The sequence below is a fragment of the Ranitomeya imitator genome, chromosome 4 (genome assembly GCF_032444005.1).
Source record: "Ranitomeya imitator isolate aRanImi1 chromosome 4, aRanImi1.pri, whole genome shotgun sequence".
NCBI lineage: Eukaryota > Metazoa > Chordata > Amphibia > Anura > Dendrobatidae > Ranitomeya > Ranitomeya imitator.
The window spans coordinates 337,816,474-337,843,578 of record NC_091285.1 but is presented as its reverse complement, the minus strand read 5'-3'; positions in this window follow the sequence as shown (position 1 = coordinate 337,843,578).

The window sequence follows — 27,105 nt, the reverse complement described above, 5'->3', positions numbered from 1 at the left end:
TACTAAACTGACCACTTTTGCCACATGTTAATTTGCGGTTTTGAACTTACTTCTTACAACTTTACAGCCTCACATTTTTGGTTTCCTTAAATTACATTTCAGTTCGATTGAAGGGTGAAAATCATCAATGTAAAAAGAACTATGAAAGGTTTTGCAATTGTTTGACTAGCTGCACTTAATAACCCATTATCTACCAATATCCTTTTTATGGGACGCCTAATCTTTAGCTTCTAGCAACTAAGATTTTATAATTTTTATAATTAGGTCCAATTTTTTGTGTTGTGTTTGTAAAATGAATGTTTTCAAAATAGGAAATCATGTCATTGTCATTTTTAATTGAATATTGGGACACCCTTTTCTGAAAATATCCGTACTTGAAAAAATTTCGCAAATTATGTTTCTGATTCATTAGGACCCAAATCATTAAAAATCTGTCATTAAAAAAAAAAAAAAAATGAAAATTGCTAATTTGGCAAGTAATGGGTTAACAATAATAAATGCCATAACATAAACTTCCATGCATGTAGCAAAATCTTTATTTAAGAACCACATTTTTGTTAAGGGTGGGAGAATTTTAAATAAAAATATATCCCCCAAGCAGTGGTATAATTTGAACAGAGGTCATAGTCTTTCTATATTGGGCAAAGGGACCATTGTAGCCCCCTTAGTCTCTAGGGCTCGGGTGATATTGAAATGCCTCCAATTACTATATTTACCACCCTGCCTTTACCAAAAAAGTAAGAAAAACAGCAAACATAGTAATACACCTATTTTTTGCCTGTAAGGTTCAATATTTTATTCTGGCAACGGTACTACAAATGACCATACTGTGGTCTGTTGTAGAACTGTTAGGCTATGTGCACACGTTGCAGTTTTTACTGCGTATCCGCAGCAGTTTTCCATGTGGTGTACAGTACCAAGTTAACTTATGGAAAACAAAAACTCCTGTGCACATGCTGCGGAATAAAACGTGCGGAAACGCTGCGGGTTATTTGCCGCACCATGTCAATTCTTTGTGCGGAATCCGCAGCGGTTTAACACCTGCTCTATATTAAAAAAATGCAGGTGTAAAACCGCAGTAAAATCCGCACAAAAAATGCAGAAAATCCGCAGAAAATCCGCGATGAATCCGCAGAAAAATGCAGTGATTTTGACCTGCGGATTTATCAAAATCAGTGCGGAAAAATCCGCACACCAGGACGCCGCGTGGGCACATACCCTTAGGCAGTGTTCCTACCTCCTTGTATTTGTTTCTAAGTGGGCTTTGATCAGATGGAATTAATGTGAATTATAACAAAAATTTATGAACAAATTATTAAGTAAATTGAGCAAATTAAATGTGCAGGTATATTTTTCCACCTTTATTTAAATTGTCAAATTGGAGCAAGTTATTTGCCACACTGATATTACTGTTAGGCTGTTGTTGATTTATTCAATTTATCCCCTATGTAAAGGCTTCCAATATGTAGCATTTTTTTTGTCATATTTTTAAATTAAACAAGTTTGTCAACAACAGTTTTTCTTATGGCTATTTATAATACATATTTCCACTGCTGTTAGCAGCACTTAGGGAGATTGTGCTGTAGGGATAGTGAAGGACAGGAAAGGGTGAATTGTATGTCTTTAAGCTGCAGCCAGCAACAAATGTGAGGCAAGCGTAGGACCTGGTATAAGAGAGATGCCGTAAAGGGGCTACCAGGTACACATAAAATTGGCCATTTTTATGCGCTAAAAGCTCTCATTTTTCATATTTCTAGTGCAGTAATGCAGTTCAAATTTCGTGTTTTCAAGTTTGCATGTTTTAGCGCTACAGTGTGCTGCCTTATTTACTTAACTATATACGAGTTGGCGACTCTAGGTTCAGCACCTGTTCACACTGAGTCTATGTTTGGATGTGCAGGTCAGGTTTTTGAAAAGCAACAAATGTGAAAACCCCTCTTCAGGATTAATAATATTCTTTGTGTCTTTAATCCTGTAAATTGTTTTGAGCAGGGATATATTATACACCAATTTTATTGCGGCAGTTGTGCGGTATTGATATTATCAAAATTTGGTTAAAGATCGGTAAATGATCACTTTTACAATAAAGTTTTGTTTTGAATTTGTCTAGGATAGTGTTGCTATATGAAGGGCAGGGAGATGTGTTTTATGAGGGTAGTGGTTGTAGCTAAATCAGAGGAGCATCATAGTGAATTTTTTTTCTTTAATATCTTAATTTGTGTACATTCCAGCAGCCAATCAGGGTGCAGAAACACCCACAACTTCATGATACAAGGTCTTCTCTGATTGGCTGCCAAAGTCACATTTCCTTGTCCGTGTAAAAAGTGGACATCTTGTTTTGCTGTCACAGGATTCAGGAGTCCCCATTTTTTTCATAAAAATCGTTAGGCCTAATTTAGAGATTCAGCCAGGAGGCCCTATTTGCTAATTGAAATCGTTTATGCAAAAACTGTGTTGCAGTGAGGAATCAGGAGGGCCCATTTGCTCATCAAAATCATTAGACAATATAGGGGTTCAGCCAGGTGGCCCCATTTGCTTATTGAAATCATTTATGCAAACACTGTGTTGCATAAACAAATCAGGCCTAACATTGAGGTTCAGCCAGAAGGCCCTATTTGCCAATCCAAATCTTTTTAGATAAAACTGTGTGGCAGTAGGAATCAGGAGGCCCCATTTGCCCTTAAAAATTGTTAGACCTAAAATAGGTGTTCAGACAGGAGGCCCAATTTACTAATCAAAATTGTTTGAGATAAAACTGTGTTGCAGTGAGGAAACAGGAGGCCAAATTTGGATCAATAAGTCATTAGTCCTAATATTGGGGTTTAACCAGGAGGCACTATTTTCAAATTCAAATTGTTTGGGATAAAATTGTGTTGCAGTGTGGAATCAGGAGGCCCAATTTGCTCATCAAAATCATTAGGTCTAAGAGGGTTGCTCAGGCACACTATCTAAGAAAATAAATAGTGATTGTTCATTTATTGACGGGAGACTGACAGTTGTGGGCCTAAGGTTGTGAAACATCGGTTTAAAAGTGGAAAGGTACAGCATAAGTTGGAAAAAGCAAAGTTGTGGTGGAAGGGGGAAGAGGCTTGGTGTTCCACGTGTAAGTGGGCTAGGTGTTAATGCTAATGAAAGCTCTATTGAACAAAAATCATATTGTCCTATCCAAAGACCACTGACAAGATGTGTTAGTGGACGGGCTACTCGATTCGCTTTCTTTGGCAGCCGCACAGCAGTTTGCTTTGTAAATGAGGCTCCAAAAGAGCATGTACTTTAGTGGATGACAAGCACTGCATAAAGTGGCCTCTCCTCTTCTTCCTCCACCATCATCACACACAGTACAATCCTCAGAGGTGGCACCCCAATTCACATTGTTTCCCCCGTGTCATAAATTTCCAAACACCCAACTGACTGGGGAAACACAGATGGGCCATTCTGCAGAGCTGTTCACACATTCTATTCCATTGGTGTTGGAGGTCTCCTCCAAAGAATCACATACTACAGAGAAGGAAAGCATCTGCAAAGATGCCAACATTTTTTCATGTTGGATCCGGGGCTGGACAAAATAGAGTCCAAGCAGAGTCCAGACCCTCTTCGTCAGATGTTAATCCCCAGGTGTGGAGATGATCCTGATGAGGCTTAGACATCAGAGGCGTACGTGGACTATACCGTGGTGTCAGGGCAGGAAGACGAGGAGGGTGACTTTCAGGGAGAGGAGTGGGAGAAAAGAGAGGATGACAATGAGGTTGTAGATCCCACTTGGTGTGAGCCCAGAGGAATGCAGCTAAGTTGCTAGCAGAAGAGGTGGAGAAGGAGGAAGACAAAGAGGTTACGTTGCGGATTATAGCACAGAAATGGAGTGATGCAACTTCAACAAGCACTGCATCCTAAACAACTGTGGCTTTGGCTAGCACAAATCTGAAGTTCACAGGAGCGGCAAGTGTTTTCTAGCCTGGACTTTTTTTAGACCACAAACGATGACCTTGATTACTTTATGCATGAACTGGCACAAAAGCGATCAACATGCCTTAGTCTGGGAATCTCACTGCGCTAAAATGTGGACTAGTGGGCCTTTCTAAACACTGGCCATCTTATCAACCAATCTGCTGCTTCTTTCTCCTCCGTCAGGTCCCTGGCCGCAGAAACTCTACTAGTTTACCCCATACAGTTGGAGTTAGTGAGAGCCCATCAGCTGTTACGGAAGTGGACATGCCAACTGTTTTTGTTTCTCTTCACTGAGCACAACACATCTTTCTCAATCCACCATAACATCTCCACGTGCACCTCCCTCACAGTCCAGCAGTTTGTCCTAATCACCCTACTCCCTAATCTGTCAGTACAGCACCAAGCCCTCTGTCCCACAGTCACATAAAGGAATGTTTCCTTCTACACATGCCAAAGCTAAGGGCTTGGCCATCACCATCTACTGTAAAATCTATTGGCTCTGGAGATGCTGTCTTTCAGCCTAGTGGATACAGATGGTTTACAAAATTTGATGGCCGGGCAGTCCCCCGATAACAGTTGCCCAGTCACCATTACTTCTCAAAGAAAGTTGTGCCTGTGCTAAACCAATGTGTCAAAGACAACATCACTTGTTCCTTGAAAAAATCTATGTCTGACAGAGAGCATTTCACCACTGCCACCTGGACCAGCAAACATTTGCGTTACTTTTCCTGAGAGGCCACTGGGTGACTGATGGCTGTGATGTCAAGTGGGCAAGAGACTGCTTCACAAGTCTTGGACTTTCTAAGGCTTGTGGGACAAACCTCTGCATCTAATACTTCCTCCACTGCTTCTGACTCCTCTACCTCATCCATCAGAGCCTTCACCCTTTCCCTTAAACCAACATGCATTCCAACAGTGCAGAGAGAATACCCCCACCTCCGTACGGCACAGCCAGGGATCACCACAATCTGGCAGTGTTAAAATGAATATGCCTTGGAGATCGCAGTCACACAGCTCAAGAATTGTGCATAGCTACTCAGGCCATGTTTAAGCAATGCAGTGTCCACTGAGCCTGGAACCAGGTAAGGTTGTGTGCAATAGCGGTCGAACCTGGTGGTGGCCCAATGCTGGGGCAACCTCACACATGTGCCTTGCATGGCTCATGTACTCAACCTGGTGATACAGCAATTTCTCCACCACTATCACGGGCTGGATACATTACTTTAGAAGGCAAAGTCTCTGTGTGTTCACTTTCAAAGTTTGCACCTCGCAGGTCATCGACTTGCATTACTACAGAGGTCTTTCAGCCTACCGTTAACTGTTTGATTTGTGATGTTCCGACAAGGTGGAATTCTGTGTGGCGCATGATGCAGCAACTGTGGCAGCAGTGATGAGCCTTGGTGCAGTATGTCTTTTTGCATAGCCTGGACCAACACAGTACAGATGTGATGCAAATCACGCTTGCAGAGTGGGCAAAGATGAAGGACCTCTGCACTCTTCTGTACAGTTTTGAAAAGGCTATTATGATGGTCAGAGCTGATGATTCCATAATCAGCATCACTATTACAGTTACCTACATGCTGGAGTACACTTTGAACAGCCTGCTTGAAGAGGTGGTGGTCCCACAGGAAGAGGTGGAAGCACAGGAGGATTATATTTAAGTTCTGGACTGTAGTCATACAGGTGGGTGCCATGGGAAGGTGGCTTACATTGATCAAGGGGGCTCATGGTACCACACAAGTGGTTAGAGAAGGTGCAAGAGACGATGAACCAATGGAGGAGCGTGATGAGAAAAAGGTGATGGGCGTGCAACAGTCATGAGATGAAGAGAATAATGATCCCCTCTATGTTGTCTGTGGCTGGTGGGAGGGGACCGTGGAAGGAACCTTGACTGTTACCCCACCACCAACACACCTTGGACACCATGGACACCATGGACGTCATGGAAGCGCCCGACACATGAGCATCTTCTTGCTGCATTATCTTAAACATGAAACTCGTATTCTTAGAAATAGAGATTACTACTGGGTTGCCACTCTGTTAGATCCACGGTACAAGAGTAACTTTTTCCAAATTAAAGTATTCCAGATACTTCCCCTTCTGGAAAGTGCCGTGTGCATGCTGGAATATCAAAACACGCTTGTAGACAATCTTATGAATTGCTAAGGAGTGACCCAACATTGAACTGGATGAACCAGTTGGAAACCCATTGCCAGATTACCAGTATCAACAGCTGCAGTCAACTGCTGAAGCTGGCCACATGCTGGTCCAATTTGCTGCCTTTTTTATTCTGATATTGGACGTGTGTCATGGCAGGACAATGTTGTGTAAATGTCCTGTTGGGATTTGGTCTGTACCAGTTATTTTTTTAAATGTTACTAATATTTGTTGTTAATAAACTTTATTTTTTGGTATCTTGACCGTGTCTCCTATGTATTTCCTCTACAAACCAAGGCTGCCGTCACACTAGCAGTATTTGGTCAGTATTTTACTCAGTATTTGTAAGCCAAAACAAGGAGTGGGTGATAAATGCAGAAGTGGTAAATATATTTATAATATACTTTTCCTCTAATTGTTCCACTCCTTGTTTTGGCTTACAAATACTGATGTAAAATACTGACCACATACTGCTAGTGTGACGGCAGCCAGGTGGTTAGTGGTAAGGTTGTTGACGTCATTGCGTCCTGATTCTGTTCTGCAGTATCTATTGAATGCAGACTGAACAGACGATGGCTGTTTAATGCAAAACAGATCTATACTCATCAAGTCAGGTGTCAGAAATAATTTATTCATGATGCACATGTAACAGCCTCATGAATTCACTATTTCTGACACATGTCCAGGTGAGCATAGATATGCCTTGTATGACCGCCATCATCCCTTCACTTTGTGTGAAGTAGATCATGTACACAGAAGAGAAAATGGAGGTTATACAAGGCAGTGTTCTACTCAGCAGGTCAGGTGTCCTAACTAATTTGCTTTGATTTTACATGGATATAATCTGAGTCTCGCCAATGCAAGTCTAAGGGTGTGAGAAAAAATAGGACACCACACGGACCATCAGTGTAGCTTGCGAGAAATACGCAGCCATTTTCCAGTTGGCAGGAAATTGCCTCATCCATTATCATGAAGCTTAAGCATGCAAATTTCCCTGCAACCTCTCAAAAAAGCCCAAAACACACCTCCACGGATGCCAGCAACATGGTCAGACACATTAATGAGGAAATGTTGTTTGTACTGGTGCAGGAACAACGTGACCCCCATTATGCGGACGACCATTAAATGGATTCAGCTTGGAGACGAATATGCTGCCAGATGTTCCGGAATTATGATAAAAGCCCATGGGAGGTGCAGCAGGAAATTAGTAAGTAAATTAAAAATAACATAATTTTTCTTAAGTAATAAGGCGGCAACAAATTGGCATAACATCATCACACTTAATGTTCTTTGAAATATCCTGATTCTCACTTTACACTCGACAAGTAGCATGCCACTTTACACCATAACGTATATTTTGAAATGCAAACACGGTTAACAAATTTATAAACATTTTTTGTGTTACTTTGCAGTGTCTGATGTCACTAGACAGTGGTGTAGCTGCTGTGATCAGCACCGCTGTGAACACCAGCAGCAGACCAGGAGTGGTGCAGCTGCCCCTAAAAAGAGCAAATATATCTATTATGACAGATTTAATTTTCTTTGCTCCCATTATGGATCTATGTTCGTAAGTGCATGCATCTGCCCACATTTTACACAAGGTCTTAAGGTTCAAAGTTTTTTTTTTCTTTTTTAACTTTGTGAAAATAACAGAACTGACTTGAACCTACTGAACAAGAAACAGCATTTGACTCCGAGGTCTACTTGGCCCCCGTTGTTGAAGTTGAAGATGTGGCTGGACCTTCTTCTGCAGCATTATCAACAAACCAACCACCACCACCAGCATGACCTTCTGCTGGATATGAGACCAATTAAGAAGAAGATGAATGTGGACATAGTAGTAATTCTACGCTACCCCTGGATACGTCACAACAGGTTGTGGCCATACCACGCCGGGGCCATCGCAGGAGGGAGCTTTCAACAGCCGGTAACAGGTGCCAAGTAGACACTGGTGTTTTGAATTATCTATCACACACTGTCAATGAAGATGGTGAAGAGGCAAATGCATGTAGTCTTGCATGGCATCTGCACACAATTCCCCGTGAGGTGAGGCTGCTTGATTGATTCATGCACCGAACCTAATAATCCTAATCAGGAGTTCTTGTGCCTAGAAAGATGGCAGATATCTAGCAACAACCACCAACACATGCCAGGAAGCCAGGATAACCATACAATAGCACTCAAAGAACGACCTCCACCATGTATCCATCACCACAGCCATATCAAGTCCCATACCAACAATGCCCACAACATGTGCATTTTACAACTCCAGCTGCACCTGCCCAATATGTCAACTTGAACATACCCACTGTGGGAGAGTGGTCACAACATGGGTATGCTTGATATGGCCATTCTGGGGCTTTGCACAAATGGCCAACGACAATCCACATGAGTATGGAAACCCTTACCAAAGTGGACAGTACCATGTTCCACAACAGGGCCCTCCCTTGGTCCATATTCCAGCCTCATCCACCTCTCAGGGTCACAATCAGTTAGGGCCTCAAAATACCCAACCACTCATGCTGACCTCCCGCCATCTCCTACACCTACATATTAGAATATGTAAAAAAAAGCTCCTAATGAGTAAAATGTTTATTTTTTTAAGTTACGGTTTGCCCTGTAATAGTTGCCAAATTTTCCATATGTTTTCAATATGTTTTTTTTGTGTACAACCAACCAGTTATGACTCTGAGTAAAAAATGTTACTTAAATGTGTGGTTTGTGCATTAACAAATATGTATATTAAGTGTTTAATTACACATTTAGAAATATATTAGGCACAAACATCACACACTTAATAATAACAATAATAATAAGAATAATCTTTTTTTTATATAGCACCAACATATTCCGCAGCGCTTTACAGCTTAACAGTTTCAAACACAACAGTCATAAGTAACAATGTAAGCAATACAATAATTAAAGCAAAATAAGACGACTCTGCTCGTGAGAGCTTAGAATCTACAATGAGGTGGGGGAGATGCAAAGTACAGGTGTGTATTTACAATGATGGTCCAGCCATCTTCAGGGGGTGGGGGATAGATGGAGATAGTGAATTGGCTACACCCACACAAACATAAAATGACTTTGATTAGTGAATGTGATAGGCCACTCTGAACAAATGTGTTTTGAGGGAGCGCCTAAAACTATGCAAATTGTGGATGGTCCTAATATATTGGGGTAGAGCATTCCAGAAGTCTTGGAGTCGGGAGTGGGAGGTACGGAATAGTGCAGAGGTTAGTCGAAAGTCATTTGCAGAGTGCAGTGGTCGATTAGGCAGATAGAAATGAGAGAGGAAATGTATGGGGGTACCGCACTGTGGAGAGCTTTGTGGGTGAGAACAAGTACATTGAATTGTATCCTGTAATGAATAGGCAGTCAGTGTAACGACTGGCGAAGAGCGGACATGTCCGAGTAACAATTAGCTAGATGGACAACCCTGACTGCTGCATTAAGGATAGACTGAAGAGGGGAAAGTTGAGTAAGGGGGAGGCCAATTAGTAGAGCATTGTAGTAGTCCAGGCTATTAATTAATTAACATAAGCTTATTTTTACAAAACAAAAAATAATAATAACATATACACTGCATTGTCTTGCCATGGAGTATATCCCTCTGGTGAAACAAAATAATTAGTAAACATATCCCACATTTTAACCCCTATCTGACCTTGGACGGGATAGTACGTCCAAGGTCAGATCCCCTGCTTTGATGCAGGGCTCCGCGGTGAGCCCGCACCAAAGCCGGGACATGTCAGCTGTTTTGAACAGCTGACATGTGCCCGTAATAGGCGCGGGCAGAATCGCGATCTGCCCTCACCTATTAACTAGTTAAATGCCGTTGTCAAACGCAGACAGCGGCATTTAACTACCGCTTCCGGCCAGGCGGCCGGAAATGACGTCATCGCCGACCTCCGTCACATGATCGGGGGTCGGCGATGCGTCTCCATTGTAACCATAGAGGTCCTTGAGACCTCTATGGTTACTGATCGCCGGTGGCTGTGAGCGCCAGCAGATCGCAGCTATGTAGCAGAGGCGATCGCGTTATGCCTGCTTCTAGCCTCCCATGGAGGCTATTGAAGCATGGCAAAAGTAAAAAAAAAAAGTTGAAAAAAATGTTAAAAAAATAAAAAAAATATAAAAGTTTAAATCAACCCCCTTTCGCCCCAATCAAAATAAATCAATAAAAAAAATATCAAATCTACACATATTTAGTATTGCCGTGCTCAGAATCGCCCGATCTATCAATAAAAAAAAGCATTAACCTGATCGCTAAACAGCGTAGCGGGAAAAAAATTTGAAACACCAGAATTACGTTTTTTTGTTCGCCGCGACATTGCATTAAAATGCAATAACGGGCGATCAAGAGAACGTATCTGCACCGAAATGCTATCATTAAAAACGTCATCTCGGCACGCAAAAAATAAGCCCTCAACCGACCCCAGATCACGAAAAATGGAGACGCTACGAGTATCGGAAAATGCCGCAATTTTTTTTTTTTTTTTTTTTTTTTTTTTAGCAAAGTTTGGAATTTTTTTCACCACTTAGATAAAAAAATAACCTAGTCATGTTAGGTGTCCACGAACTCGTACTGACCTGGAGAATCATAATGTCAAGTCAGTTTTAGCATTTAGTGAACCTAGCAAAAAAGCCAAACAAAAAACAAGTGTGGGACTGCACTTTTTTTGCAATTTCACCGCACTTGGAATTTTTTTCCCGTTTTCTAGTACATGACATGCTAAAACCAATGATGTCGTTCAAAAGTGCAACTCGTCCCGCAAAAAATAAGCCCTCACATGGCCAAATTGATGGAAAAATAAAGAAGTTATATCTCTGGGAAGGAGGGGAGTGAAAAACGAACACGGAAAAATGAAAAATAGCATGGTCATGAAGGGGTTAAATCCAGAGGGCACACTCCACCAATCGTTGTGCGTGAGATAGGCGATAATTAAATATTCTGCGCCAGTGGTCCAGGTCTCTATGTTGATTTGGCCTCATGACATTGTGGTTTAATTGAAATGCCTCATCAGCAAACATGACATAAGGTACCGCTTCCATAGTAGACCCTGGTAGCTGACGTGGGGGTGGGAATTCCAAATCATTAGTGCACAGCCACCAACCAATTATGGAACAATTGAAGACTCTGGAGCCTCCTTTTCTTCCATAGGCCCCCAATGTCTATAATTATAAACCTGTATGCGCCCTCAACCATGGCCAACAGCACTATAGAAAAAAACTGTTTATAATTATAATATTGAGATTCTGAGTTTGGCAGCTTACGAACACAGATGTGCTTGCCATCAGGGATCCTATTCAGTTTGGAACTGGCATGTATCCTCAAAGCCACAGGCTATCCGCCGCCAGTATTTTTTGGGGGGCTCAGGCATGACAGAATTATGCAGCCAGGACCATATTTCTGTACTAGTAGAAAGGACAATGCCTGAGATGGTGGATTTCCCAATCAAAAAACTCCAGATGAAGTGCCGCATAGGAGAGACCAGTGGATAGCAGATGTACCCACATTCATCTCCGCCTCCTCGGATCCGCAATCACTGGGTAAGGCTCCCCAAAATCTTGGGACAAAACCAAATGGAAAAGAACCTGCTCAGTTGTGTTGAAGGCAAGCTTGTGATACATGCTTGACACAAAGCAGCAATACTAAAACACCAGCACAGACTCTAATGCAAAGACTGGAGGAGGGAACTTTTTGTGGAGCCAATAAATATGCTCCTTGATTTGGTTTTTATTCATTTCAGGCCAGTGAGCCATTTATTTTAATGTGGAAAGTCAGTGAGAAAAGTAAAGTCATACGCATCACATACGGATGCCATACTGATGTCATAGGGATACATAGATGCGAGGAAATTGCATCATCGCATCGCAAATGGATTACACACAGATGACCATAAGGAGTACACTCATGCAACTTTCGGCAGTGAGACTGGGACCAATTTTCCATATGGTAAGTGTGACCCTGGCATGAGGAAAATTATTGTCTCTGGTAAATTGCGACGTTTGAGCATCTTTGCGCTAGTTGCACAACTGTTAGATAAAGATACTCTATTTAACCAATGGAAAATTTTTAATATTTTTTATATCACCTTTATGGGACACGCCAACAGCAGACTCAGGGAAATTACTGGTAAATACTGATGTTTCCATAGCTCAGCAGGTTTTGCGCCAGTTGCATAACCGCTAGATAAATATTACTTATTTTAGCAATAGGTGAGCAATATTAAAAACAAAACAAAAAACAAAGCAATGGAGCTGAAGGCAACCAATCTAAAACCACCTCTACTTGTTCTGGCTTCACCATTTATCCAACTGTACTCAAGCCTATGAAATTATGCAGAATATCCTGTTACCTGCTTGCACCAGAGGAAAGTGTTTCATTTGGGAGCATTGCAGGCACAGATCAACCACTTCCTATCTCTCCCTGCAACAGCTACACGACCACTTCTAGCAACATGACCACATGCTCTATTTAATGTTTACCTCATTGTTTTTACCCCCAAAAAGTGAAAAGTATTACACGGCCTGTACACAGAGAGAAAGTGACCAGCAGATAATTATGCTGCCTATTTTCTTTGTACTTCTCTAAAAATAAATAAATAAAACAAAAGAATTGTTGGCTACCTCCTCCTTCTACTTCTCTATCTTCTCCATCGCCATCTCCACCTCCTCCTTCTCCTCTACTTGGACATCCGCCTCCTGGTTCTAGATTATAATTTTTTAAGTTTTTTTATTCCATTAGTTTACGTTATTTCTCTATCAATATTTGTTTGCAGGACTATTTTTCTGCTATTGCACACATTTAGCTTCCTTTTGCAGCCCCTTATCCCTTACTATGACCATTTTCCATCTATTATAATGTATCAAATATTGAGTCCCCATTGACTTCAATAAGGTTCGAGGTCAAGTTCGGATACCAAACCGAACTTTCGACTCTAATTCGGCTGAACCCGACGAACTCGATTTTCCATGCGTCCGCTCATCCATACTGATATTTCAAGTCAGTAGCACCTTTAGAAATATATTTACTTAGGAAGTGGTGAAGTGCTCAATGCTTAATTCACCTGCTGTATACCTGATTTTAAAAAAAGACTAGTTTCAGCCACTGTATAATAAAGGGGTTGCATTTTTTTTTATCTTACTTTGACTAATGTATTGCGGTACATAATTGTTTGTCACTTACTAGAGCTGAGCGAATCAATCTAAGGAGGAACAAGTTTAAGTCGAATTTTCTAAAATCCGTGAATTCAAGCAGTCTGCAATTTGATTTGTGAGAATCGGCAAAAAAAAAGAAAAAATATCTGAAAAAATATCTTCATTCACTAATAAAGTTTCAATGAACGTACAAATGGTGTCAGGTGCGTCCACATGGTTTTTCTCCATAAAGCCCTGCATCAATCAGATCACATGACCTTCCCTGGCCAAATATTGGGGTTATTATGGCCAGTATAAAAGATAAGGTTTGGCCAAGGAATGCTAGTTTATGCATGCACTGCGAAGTGATAGAAGCTTAGGTCACACAGGATATGGATCAAAAAGGCTAATATGATTGTAGTGTCGTACTTCACTACTGATGAGGCAGATTAAAAATGGGAGTGATAGCCTCATTCCGTGAATACTAATCCAGTGATCCAAGATGTATAGTCATTCGGTGTGTGACTGTGAATTGATTGATCTGTGGTATATTGCAGTAACAGCACCTTTTTCTTGCAGTACAAACAAAGAAAGTCAGTATTAAACCCTTAATTGCTAATTTTGAAACCGATTCCTAAAACTGAATTCAAAGCTTGACACTGAGACACATAGGCAAAAGATTTTTCAAAGAAAGATTAAAAAATGTCCCAAAACGTAACTGTTTAACAATCAAAGTATGAATGTTAGTTAAAATAATTTCATTGCTCTAATAATCTACTAGAAGTCAGGTACACATACCACCTCAATACAGTGACCAGATGCATGTGCTTGCTTTAGATACGTGATTCTACCTACACTAAAATACCTACTCTTTAAAATAAAAACTTTTTGTTGTCTACTTTATATACCATACACTCCACTACTAAACTGACCACTTTTGCCACATGTTAATTTGCGGTTTTGAACTTACTTCTTACAACTTTACAGCCTCACATTTTTGGTACATTTCAGTTCGATTGAAGGGTGAAAATCATCAATGTAAAAAGAACTATGAAAGGTTTTGCAATTGTTTGACTAGCTGCACTTAATAACCCATTATCTACCAATATCCTTTTTATGGGACGCCTAATCTTTAGCTTCTAGCAACTAAGATTTTATAATTTTTATAATTAGGTCCAATTTTTTGTGTTGTGTTTGTAAAATGAATGTTTTCAAAATAGGAAATCATGTCATTGTCATTTTTAATTGAATATTGGGACGCCCTTTTCTGAAAATATCCGTACTTGAAAAAATTTCGCAAATTATGTTTCTGATTCATTAGGACCCAAATCATTAAAAATCTGTCATTAAAAAAAAAAAAAAAATGAAAATTGCTAATTTGGCAAGTAATGGGTTAACAATAATAAATGCCATAACATAAACTTCCATGCATGTAGCAAAATCTTTATTTAAGAACCACATTTTTGTTAAGGGTGGGAGAATTTTAAATAAAAATATATCCCCCAAGCAGTGGTATAATTTGAACAGAGGTCATAGTCTTTCTATATTGGGCAAAGGGACCATTGTAGCAGTGATTTTGACCTGCGGATTTATCAAAATCAGTGCGGAAAAATCCGCACACCAGGACGCCGCGTGGGCACATACCCTTAGGCAGTGTTCCTACCTCCTTGTATTTGTTTCTAAGTGGGCTTTGATCAGATGGAATTAATGTGAATTATAACAAAAATTTATGAACAAATTATTAAGTAAATTGAGCAAATTAAATGTGCAGGTATATTTTTCCACCTTTATTTAAATTGTCAAATTGGAGCAAGTTATTTGCCACACTGATATTACTGTTAGGCTGTTGTTGATTTATTCAATTTATCCCCTATGTAAAGGCTTCCAATATGTAGCATTTTTTTTGTCATATTTTTAAATTAAACAAGTTTGTCAACAACAGTTTTTCTTATGGCTATTTATAATACATATTTCCACTGCTGTTAGCAGCACTTAGGGAGATTGTGCTGTAGGGATAGTGAAGGACAGGAAAGGGTGAATTGTATGTCTTTAAGCTGCAGCCAGCAACAAATGTGAGGCAAGCGTAGGACCTGGTATAAGAGAGATGCCGTAAAGGGGCTACCAGGTACACATAAAATTGGCCATTTTTATGCGCTAAAAGCTCTCATTTTTCATATTTCTAGTGCAGTAATGCAGTTCAAATTTCGTGTTTTCAAGTTTGCATGTTTTAGCGCTACAGTGTGCTGCCTTATTTACTTAACTATATACGAGTTGGCGACTCTAGGTTCAGCACCTGTTCACACTGAGTCTATGTTTGGATGTGCAGGTCAGGTTTTTGAAAAGCAACAAATGTGAAAACCCCTCTTCAGGATTAATAATATTCTTTGTGTCTTTAATCCTGTAAATTGTTTTGAGCAGGGATATATTATACACCAATTTTATTGCGGCAGTTGTGCGGTATTGATATTATCAAAATTTGGTTAAAGATCGGTAAATGATCACTTTTACAATAAAGTTTTGTTTTGAATTTGTCTAGGATAGTGTTGCTATATGAAGGGCAGGGAGATGTGTTTTATGAGGGTAGTGGTTGTAGCTAAATCAGAGGAGCATCATAGTGAATTTTTTTTCTTTAATATCTTAATTTGTGTACATTCCAGCAGCCAATCAGGGTGCAGAAACACCCACAACTTCATGATACAAGGTCTTCTCTGATTGGCTGCCAAAGTCACATTTCCTTGTCCGTGTAAAAAGTGGACATCTTGTTTTGCTGTCACAGGATTCAGGAGTCCCCATTTTTTTCATAAAAATCGTTAGGCCTAATTTAGAGATTCAGCCAGGAGGCCCTATTTGCTAATTGAAATCGTTTATGCAAAAACTGTGTTGCAGTGAGGAATCAGGAGGGCCCATTTGCTCATCAAAATCATTAGACAATATAGGGGTTCAGCCAGGTGGCCCCATTTGCTTATTGAAATCATTTATGCAAACACTGTGTTGCATAAACAAATCAGGCCTAACATTGAGGTTCAGCCAGAAGGCCCTATTTGCCAATCCAAATCTTTTTAGATAAAACTGTGTGGCAGTAGGAATCAGGAGGCCCCATTTGCCCTTAAAAATTGTTAGACCTAAAATAGGTGTTCAGACAGGAGGCCCAATTTACTAATCAAAATTGTTTGAGATAAAACTGTGTTGCAGTGAGGAAACAGGAGGCCAAATTTGGATCAATAAGTCATTAGTCCTAATATTGGGGTTTAACCAGGAGGCACTATTTTCAAATTCAAATTGTTTGGGATAAAATTGTGTTGCAGTGTGGAATCAGGAGGCCCAATTTGCTCATCAAAATCATTAGGTCTAAGAGGGTTGCTCAGGCACACTATCTAAGAAAATAAATAGTGATTGTTCATTTATTGACGGGAGACTGACAGTTGTGGGCCTAAGGTTGTGAAACATCGGTTTAAAAGTGGAAAGGTACAGCATAAGTTGGAAAAAGCAAAGTTGTGGTGGAAGGGGGAAGAGGCTTGGTGTTCCACGTGTAAGTGGGCTAGGTGTTAATGCTAATGAAAGCTCTATTGAACAAAAATCATATTGTCCTATCCAAAGACCACTGACAAGATGTGTTAGTGGACGGGCTACTCGATTCGCTTTCTTTGGCAGCCGCACAGCAGTTTGCTTTGTAAATGAGGCTCCAAAAGAGCATGTACTTTAGTGGATGACAAGCACTGCATAAAGTGGCCTCTCCTCTTCTTCCTCCACCATCATCACACACAGTACAATCCTCAGAGGTGGCACCCCAATTCACATTGTTTCCCCCGTGTCATAAATTTCCAAACACCCAACTGACTGGGGAAACACAGATGGGCCATTCTGCAGAGCTGTTCACACATTCTATTCCATTGGTGTTGGAGGTCTCCTCCAAAGAATCACATACTACAGAGAAGGAAAGCATCTGCAAAGATGCCAACATTTTTTCATGTTGGATCCGGGGCTGGACAAAATAGAGTCCAAGCAGAGTCCAGACCCTCTTCGTCAGATGTTAATCCCCAGGTGTGGAGATGATCCTGATGAGGCTTAGACATCAGAGGCGTACGTGGACTATACCGTGGTGTCAGGGCAGGAAGACGAGGAGGGTGACTTTCAGGGAGAGGAGTGGGAGAAAAGAGAGGATGACAATGAGGTTGTAGATCCCACTTGGTGTGAGCCCAGAGGAATGCAGCTAAGTTGCTAGCAGAAGAGGTGGAGAAGGAGGAAGACAAAGAGGTTACGTTGCGGATTATAGCACAGAAATGGAGTGATGCAACTTCAACAAGCACTGCATCCTAAACAACTGTGGCTTTGGCTAGCACAAATCTGAAGTTCACAGGAGCGGCAAGTGTTTTCTAGCCTGGACTTTTTTTAGACCACAAACGATGACCTTGATTACTTTATGCATGAACTGGCACAAAAGCGATCAACATGCCTTAGTCTGGGAATCTCACTGCGCTAAAATGTGGACTAGTGGGCCTTTCTAAACACTGGCCATCTTATCAACCAATCTGCTGCTTCTTTCTCCTCCGTCAGGTCCCTGGCGGCAGAAACTCTACTAGTTTACCCCATACAGTTGGAGTTAGTGAGAGCCCATCAGCTGTTACGGAAGTGGACATGCCAACTGTTTTTGTTTCTCTTCACTGAGCACAACACATCTTTCTCAATCCACCATAACATCTCCACGTGCACCTCCCTCACAGTCCAGCAGTTTGTCCTAATCACCCTACTCCCTAATCTGTCAGTACAGCACCAAGCCCTCTGTCCCACAGTCACATAAAGGAATGTTTCCTTCTACACATGCCAAAGCTAAGGGCTTGGCCATCACCATCTACTGTAAAATCTATTGGCTCTGGAGATGCTGTCTTTCAGCCTAGTGGATACAGATGGTTTACAAAATTTGATGGCCGGGCAGTCCCCCGATAACAGTTGCCCAGTCACCATTACTTCTCAAAGAAAGTTGTGCCTGTGCTAAACCAATGTGTCAAAGACAACATCACTTGTTCCTTGAAAAAATCTATGTCTGACAGAGAGCATTTCACCACTGCCACCTGGACCAGCAAACATTTGCGTTACTTTTCCTGAGAGGCCACTGGGTGACTGATGGCTGTGATGTCAAGTGGGCAAGAGACTGCTTCACAAGTCTTGGACTTTCTAAGGCTTGTGGGACAAACCTCTGCATCTAATACTTCCTCCACTGCTTCTGACTCCTCTACCTCATCCATCAGAGCCTTCACCCTTTCCCTTAAACCAACATGCATTCCAACAGTGCAGAGAGAATACCCCCACCTCCGTACGGCACAGCCAGGGATCACCACAATCTGGCAGTGTTAAAATGAATATGCCTTGGAGATCGCAGTCACACAGCTCAAGAATTGTGCATAGCTACTCAGGCCATGTTTAAGCAATGCAGTGTCCACTGAGCCTGGAACCAGGTAAGGTTGTGTGCAATAGCGGTCGAACCTGGTGGTGGCCCAATGCTGGGGCAACCTCACACATGTGCCTTGCATGGCTCATGTACTCAACCTGGTGATACAGCAATTTCTCCACCACTATCACGGGCTGGATACATTACTTTAGAAGGCAAAGTCACTGTGTGTTCACTTTCAAAGTTTGCACCTCGCAGGTCATCGACTTGCATTACTACAGAGGTCTTTCAGCCTACCGTTAACTGTTTGATTTGTGATGTTCCGACAAGGTGGAATTCTGTGTGGCGCATGATGCAGCAACTGTGGCAGCAGTGATGAGCCTTGGTGCAGTATGTCTTTTTGCATAGCCTGGACCAACACAGTACAGATGTGATGCAAATCACGCTTGCAGAGTGGGCAAAGATGAAGGACCTCTGCACTCTTCTGTACAGTTTTGAAAAGGCTATTATGATGGTCAGAGCTGATGATTCCATAATCAGCATCACTATTACAGTTACCTACATGCTGGAGTACACTTTGAATAGCCTGCTTGAAGAGGTGGTGGTCCCACAGGAAGAGGTGGAAGCACAGGAGGATTATATTTAAGTTCTGGACTGTAGTCATACAGGTGGGTGCCATGGGAAGGTGGCTTACATTGATCAAGGGGGCTCATGGTACCACACAAGTGGTTAGAGAAGGTGCAAGAGACGATGAACCAATGGAGGAGCGTGATGAGAAAAAGGTGATGGGCGTGCAACAGTCATGAGATGAAGAGAATAATGATCCCCTCTATGTTGTCTGTGGCTGGTGGGAGGGGACCGTGGAAGGAACCTTGACTGTTACCCCACCACCAACACACCTTGGACACCATGGACACCATGGACGTCATGGAAGCGCCCGACACATGAGCATCTTCTTGCTGCATTATCTTAAACATGAAACTCGTATTCTTAGAAATAGAGATTACTACTGGGTTGCCACTCTGTTAGATCCACGGTACAAGAGTAACTTTTTCCAAATTAAAGTATTCCAGATACTTCCCCTTCTGGAAAGTGCCGTGTGCATGCTGGAATATCAAAACACGCTTGTAGACAATCTTATGAATTGCTAAGGAGTGACCCAACATTGAACTGGATGAACCAGTTGGAAACCCATTGCCAGATTACCAGTATCAACAGCTGCAGTCAACTGCTGAAGCTGGCCACATGCTGGTCCAATTTGCTGCCTTTTTTATTCTGATATTGGACGTGTGTCATGGCAGGACAATGTTGTGTAAATGTCCTGTTGGGATTTGGTCTGTACCAGTTATTTTTTTAAATGTTACTAATATTTGTTGTTAATAAACTTTATTTTTTGGTATCTTGACCGTGTCTCCTATGTATTTCCTCTACAAACCAAGGCTGCCGTCACACTAGCAGTATTTGGTCAGTATTTTACTCAGTATTTGTAAGCCAAAACAAGGAGTGGGTGATAAATGCAGAAGTGGTAAATATATTTATAATATACTTTTCCTCTAATTGTTCCACTCCTTGTTTTGGCTTACAAATACTGATGTAAAATACTGACCACATACTGCTAGTGTGACGGCAGCCAGGTGGTTAGTGGTAAGGTTGTTGACGTCATTGCGTCCTGATTCTGTTCTGCAGTATCTATTGAATGCAGACTGAACAGACGATGGCTGTTTAATGCAAAACAGATCTATACTCATCAAGTCAGGTGTCAGAAATAATTTATTCATGATGCACATGTAACAGCCTCATGAATTCACTATTTCTGACACATGTCCAGGTGAGCATAGATATGCCTTGTATGACCGCCATCATCCCTTCACTTTGTGTGAAGTAGATCATGTACACAGAAGAGAAAATGGAGGTTATACAAGGCAGTGTTCTACTCAGCAGGTCAGGTGTCCTAACTAATTAGTTTTTGGACACATGACCTGTTGGGTATAGTTCTGCATTGTATTGCCACCATTTTCTCTTCAGTCTGCAACACTAGTCACAGACTAAGCAGAACGAAGAGATTATGGAGAAAATACAAGTATAAATTTTTTGGCCCACCTCATATCTCTATACTAAAGACACACAAAGCTGCAGTGTGCGGCGCAGTGTTTTATTTGGCACACGGTGTGTAAAACCATAATAGCATTTATTTTATAACAACCAAAATATTTATTTAACTGCGCCTGCTTAGGTTAAAATGATGAAAATGGGGTGTGTGTAGCTGTGAGGCCTGGCTAAGTGTGGATGACACAGGGGTGGCAGGAGAAGGGGCAATTAAACTAGTGGGGTCTGGTAGTTCGGGGATGGGGCTTGACACATGAGAGGCCTGAGATGCACTGGAAGGGTGAGACAAACCTGACATTACAGACACACTGGGAGGTGAGGGGGGAGGAATACTGATAGTATGCAGTTTTTTTTCCCTTTCTGGGATCTACGTGTTCTGGGAAGCCTCAGTGGGCTCATTTTTTGTGGCATGGTAGTGGTGGGTGACCTGTCAGGGTCTGGCTGCACTGTGCTTGTACAGCGTGCAGCCATGCCAGAGTCCATAGTGCTCATAGAGCGTGCAGCCATGCCAGAGTCCATAGTGCTCGTACAGCATTCAGCCATGCCAGAATCCATAGTGCTCGTAGAGCAGAAGGTCATGCCAAGGTCCATTGTGCTCATAGAGTGGGCAGCCATATCAGAGTCCATAGTGCTCGTAGAGCAGAAGGTCATGCCAGGGTCCATTGTGCTCATAGAGCGGGCAGCCATATCAGAGTCCATTGTGCTCGTAGAGCGGAAGGCCATGCCAGGGTCCATTGTGCTCGTAGAGTGGGCAGCCATATCAGAGTCCATAGTGCTTGTAGAGCGGAAGGCCATGCCAGGGTCCATTGTGCTCGTAGAGCAGAAGGTCAAGCCTCGGTGCAGCTGCATCGTGGTGGTGATAGAGCGGAAGGCTGCTGCATGGTGGTGGCAGTGGAGGAAGTCCAAGCAGGAGCAGCAGTTGTCATGGTGGTGGCGGTGGGCTGTCCAACAGCACTCACCATGGTGGTGGTGCTGTAGTGGTGTTCGGCAGTGCTAGGAATGGAGGTGGCTGTGCAGTGGTATGCAGCAGAGGTCGGCATTGAGGTAAAGCATGACAGTGTAGGTACAGGTGGATATGCCACCACTGTCTGCTGAAAACACCGACACTGCTGCATAGCCTGCACGTTAGCAGCATTGCATGCCTGCATGACACTAAGCTGGAGATCAGGAGTAAGGTGTTCCAACATGCCCTGTTCAATTTGGTTAAAAAAAATGATGTGCTGGCCTCTGGAGGTCAGCTTTTACTTGGTCAAGGCTTTTGGTGACATCTTGGATTTGTGTGTTCATATGGCTAATGGCAGTATACAGTTGGTCACCCAAAGCCTTGAGTCCATCATGAAAACCCGAGCTCAAGTGCAAACACTCAGGCATGAGTGACCTGTCCGATGCCCTCTGCCAGTGTCGGGAGGAGCCCCAAAAAAAGGGGCAGAGGACTGGGAAAGGGGAACACCTGATGTACCAGCTTCCGGGTCTCCAGTTAGTGTGGCAGGCCCACTTGCTGCAGCGCAGTCCATGGCTGTCTGATGAAGGACCACTCCAGAACCTGGGTCAACAGTGCTGCTCCATGTGCTGTGAAAAAAGGAAAAAAAAATAATACCAAAAACTACGCCAACTCCTGTTGAATAGAAACATACAGATTAAGGCAATACAACATAACCTAATACACTGGAAAAATACTTACATTCTCTGGGCAAGGACCATTCTTAAAAATGCCAGAATGTGGTGGTATTTATACTTTCGTATCCTTGCTCCAGAACCACTGGGAACACGGCTCTCTTGACGCAGGTCCTTGTTGAAGCGGTCCTTCATAGAACATCAATGTGTTTTGACTTTGAGCACTGTTGAAAAAACAAAAAATAATGGTTAGACAATGGACTTTTGGCCGTGCTCACACAACTGTGTGTGATGAGAGAAACTCCTTAGAGTTTCTCTCATCACACACAGTTGTGTGAGCATGGCCAAGTTCTCTGCTGCTGCACGCTACATTGCAATACTTACAAAATGCATTTCGGACCTGAGTCGGGGCGTTGTCCCAGCCATCCCACATCGCTTTGGCCACCTCATTCCATAGCCGCCAGATCGTCACGTTGTCCGAGTGCTGTGGAACCCGGGTATCCCAAAACGGGGCTCGCTCATGGTCCAGGGATATGGGGATATCGTTGTCAATGAGGTCCTCATCCCCTTCTGTAACCTAAAAAATAAATGAAAACATTAATGTTGGATACATTAACATCAGGAAAAGAAAGAAAACAGAGGCTGAGAAATGGCATTAATAATGAAAGTCAAGATAAAAATGAAAAAAGAAGAAAAATGTAGAGAAAGTGTAAAGTAAAGAAATGAAGATTCAAGAATACTAAAGTGAGGATACAGTAAACAGTCAGCCAGGTATACTTACATGCTGCCGCCTTGCCACCTGACCATGACCCCGCTGCTCCTGCTCACCTTCTGCTGCAGTGGAAGAAATGCTCTAAAAAAAGGAAAAAAATTGTCACATGTGTAGCAGATGTGACAGTGAATACTTACCAATCTGAGGAGTTGAGTACTCACTTCACTGACATGTTTGGCTTGAGAAGGCACATGACGTTGCTCCTCATCAGAAGAAGATGACATTCTGATGCATGCAGAAAGAAAGAAATGGCAGAAATTAGGACATGTAGAGACAGAAAATAGAAAATAAAGGCATTGGCTAGGATATACTTACATTGTTCTGAGTGTAGATTCCTTCCTGTGTCTGCTCTGCTGTGTCTGGAAAGCTTCTCTGTCTGCTGAGTAGTGACTTGCAAATGTCCACTCCCTCCCTTTATCACCTTGTATGTGGGGGGGTGGCTAATCAGTGTCTAGACATGTTTTTCTGTGGTGTAACGCATGCATCCACAAACACAAGCAAACGCATGTGCTTTCGGCTGCATGCGTTCACATAGACAGCAATGCGTTTTTTTGCCGCATTCCATCCACTAACAACCGCATTTCTAGGCGGCAAATTGACGCCTCTAAAATTACTACATGTAGCATTTACCGCGCCAAACCGCAGACGACGAAGCGATGCATGCGTCGTCAAACATGGCAAAATGCAACCGAACGCAGACACATGCATCCCTAATGTTAAATATAGGAATACACAATGCAAGCGGATAATTGCGGAAGAAACGCTGTGGACAAAACCACAAATGTGAAACCGGCCTAACAAGAGAGTTACACTATATTTAGAAAAGCCAGGAAAGATAAACAAGGTGCATGCATATGCATCTTCATAAAATACAAATTAAAATATGTGCTCGATGAAGACATTGGGGGAGTTACAGCAATGTAGAGTAACTATGGGTAAATGCACATGGGGATGGAAATAATGGAAACCTGCTAATTGGAGTTTGCTGCAAACCTCCTAATATAGCTGAACAGGTAGCAAATGAAATACTGCAACAAATTAAACAGACAGCAAACAGTTATAGGGTTCTTATAATGTTGGAATTTAACTATCCAGACATTCAATGGAACATATAATTTTCTTGCTGTGCTAAAAGCTACAATTTATTATCTACAGTTCAGAACAATTACCTCTCTGCTGGTAGATGAACCAACCAGGGGAGGTAATCTGCTGGATCTGGTTCTGTCAAGTAGACCAGATACAATTTCAGATCTACAGGTCAAGGAGAATTTGGGATGCAGGGATCATAACATGGTAAGTTTTAATGTAATTTTCAATTATACATTCAAATAGAGTAATGCAAAAACCAGGAACTTTAGGAAAGCTCATTTCAATCAATTAATGGAAGAGCTTAATCATGTAGAATGGGTTCACATCATGGTAACTAGGGATAGCAAACACAAATGGGGCATTTTTAAGAAAACACTGCTAGAATCCTGTAGAAAACTTATACCCACTGGTAATACAATGTCAAGGAATAAAAAGAAATCATAATGGATAAATAAGACAGTACAAAGTTTAATAAGACAAAAAGGTCATTCAAAATCTTGAAAGCAGAGAATACTGAAATAGCATTTCAGGAGAATAAAGATCTAAGTAAAAGATGTAAAAAAAAGAAATCAAGCTGGCAAAGTTATCTACAGAGAAACAAATAGCCAATGACATTCAAATAAATCCCCAAAATGTTTGTAAATACATCAATGCCAGAAAGAATAAAACAGATGGTATATGTCCCTTGAAAGATGACAATAGCAAGATTATTATAGAGGACAAAGAAAAGGCTGAAATATTAAAGGGAATCTGTCACCCCATTTTTGGCATATATGCTGCAGCCACCGCCATCAGGGGCTTATCTACAGCATTCTATAATCCTGTAGATAAGCCCCCGATATAACCTGAAAGATAAGAAAAACAAGTTAGATTATACTGTTGAGGGCAGAGCAAAGTACTGCAGTGCGCAGGTGCCAGTAAAGGTCGGCGAGGCCCGGCGCCTGCGCACTGCAGTACTTTGCTCTGCCCTCAACAGAGCAGACAAAGTATGCCTGCACAGGAGTCGTGACAGGAAGCAAAGAAGAGGACAACATCATATGAAGATAGGAGGCACCGGACTCGGACCAAGATGCCCATCGTACCGGACCGAATCGGACCCGCCCCTGGGTGAGTATAATCTAACTTTTTCTTATCTTTCAGGTTACATCGGGAGCTTATCTACAGCATTATAGAATGCTGTAGATAAGCCCCTGATGGTGGTGGCTGCAACTTATAGGCCAAAAATGGGGTGACAGATTCCCTTTAAACAGGCACTTTTCATGCATGTACACCAATGAACTGTCCATTGCAGGGATCATTCAGCAAGGTAAAAATCAAAGTTCACAACCTGATATAACAAGTTTAACACAAAAAGAAGTACACCTACGTCTGAGCAGTTCAAACACTGACAAATTCCCTGGCCTTAGATAGCTTTCATCTATGGATACTGAGGGACTTGAGCCCAATAGTTTACCACTGTATCTCATATTCTTAGACCCTCTTGTAACAGGGGTGATACCATGGGATTGGAGGATGGCTCATGTGGTACCAGTAGTTAAGAAAGGTAGGAAGGTGGATCCAGGCAACTACTGTACTCTAACCTAACATAAGTAGTATGCTAAATTTTTGAGGGCATTATAAGAGATGACCTGCAGAAATATATTGTAGATGATAATATAATAAGTGACAGCCAGCATGGATTCATGAAGAAGAATAAGTCGTGTCTAACTAACATGGGTTTGGGTTTCTATGAGGTGGTAAGTGCAAATATGCATATTGGTAATGCAGCTTATGTGATTTATCTGGACTTTACAAAAGGCATTTGATACTGTTCCACATAACAACCTTATACTGAAGCTACAGGAGAAAGGACTGAGGAAAACTATATGCAGATGGGTAAGGAATGGGCTAAATGACAGGAAACAAAGAGTCATCATAAATAGTACTTTTTTTAAATGAGATATAGTCAGCAGTAGGGCACTGCAGGGATCTGTGATAGGGCTGATTCTTTTTAACCTCTTTTATTAATGATCTTATGTATGGGATTGAGAGTAAAGTGGCAGTCTTTGCTGACTAACTATAAACTACAAGGAGCGTTCATTAAATATTTCCCCTGACCCACTTCCTGTAGACTGAGAGCAATGAAACTTGGCACAGTTATTAGTCCTTCTATACATAGGTGCCACGTAGGGACACACACTTCTCCCATCTTTCTAAGCAACTGTAAACACATCGCTTGTAGAACTCGACAGGTTGCTCCAAAAGCCATGTTGTGACTTCAGAAATCACAGTCTCATTATCTGGAAAATTCTTGCCTTTCAAAAATAACTTAGTTGTTGGAAAGAGGTGAAAGTCTGATGGTGCGAGGTCAGGTGAATAAAAGGGATGCAGTAGAATTTCAAAGCCACAGGAGCATGCTTCCAGTTGGGCAACATGTGAGTTGTGAACTGGTGCATTGTCTTGCAGAAGGCAGACAACTTTGGTGAGCATGCCACGTCTCTTGGTTTTGATGGCTTCCTGCAACTTCTGCGCGCACTCCCAGTCTCTTAAAGAGACAGTGTACCTCTTTCAAAAATAGGTCTCAGCCAATAGCTGAGTGTCCTGTATTATTTCAGGTACCTCTGCCCTTGGGGAGGTGCCTGAGCAACAAGTGCTTCCAGTTGCTATTCTCAGGTTCTCCATGACTGCGTGCTTGTGCTCCGCTAGCATCTTGCTAATTCCGGTTTGTCTCTGCAGTATCTTCTGCGCCAGTGCCTGCCAGTTACAGCCCGTTACCCACTCATTTGCCATTTGCCACCTGCCGAGTTCTCTGCCATCTGAAATACCTGCCTGCCCCCTATCCCGCTGGTTCAGCTTCCACATATTCGGGGTCTAACTGGAGGTAGCACCTTGCGTCCCTTGGGCATCCCAACCT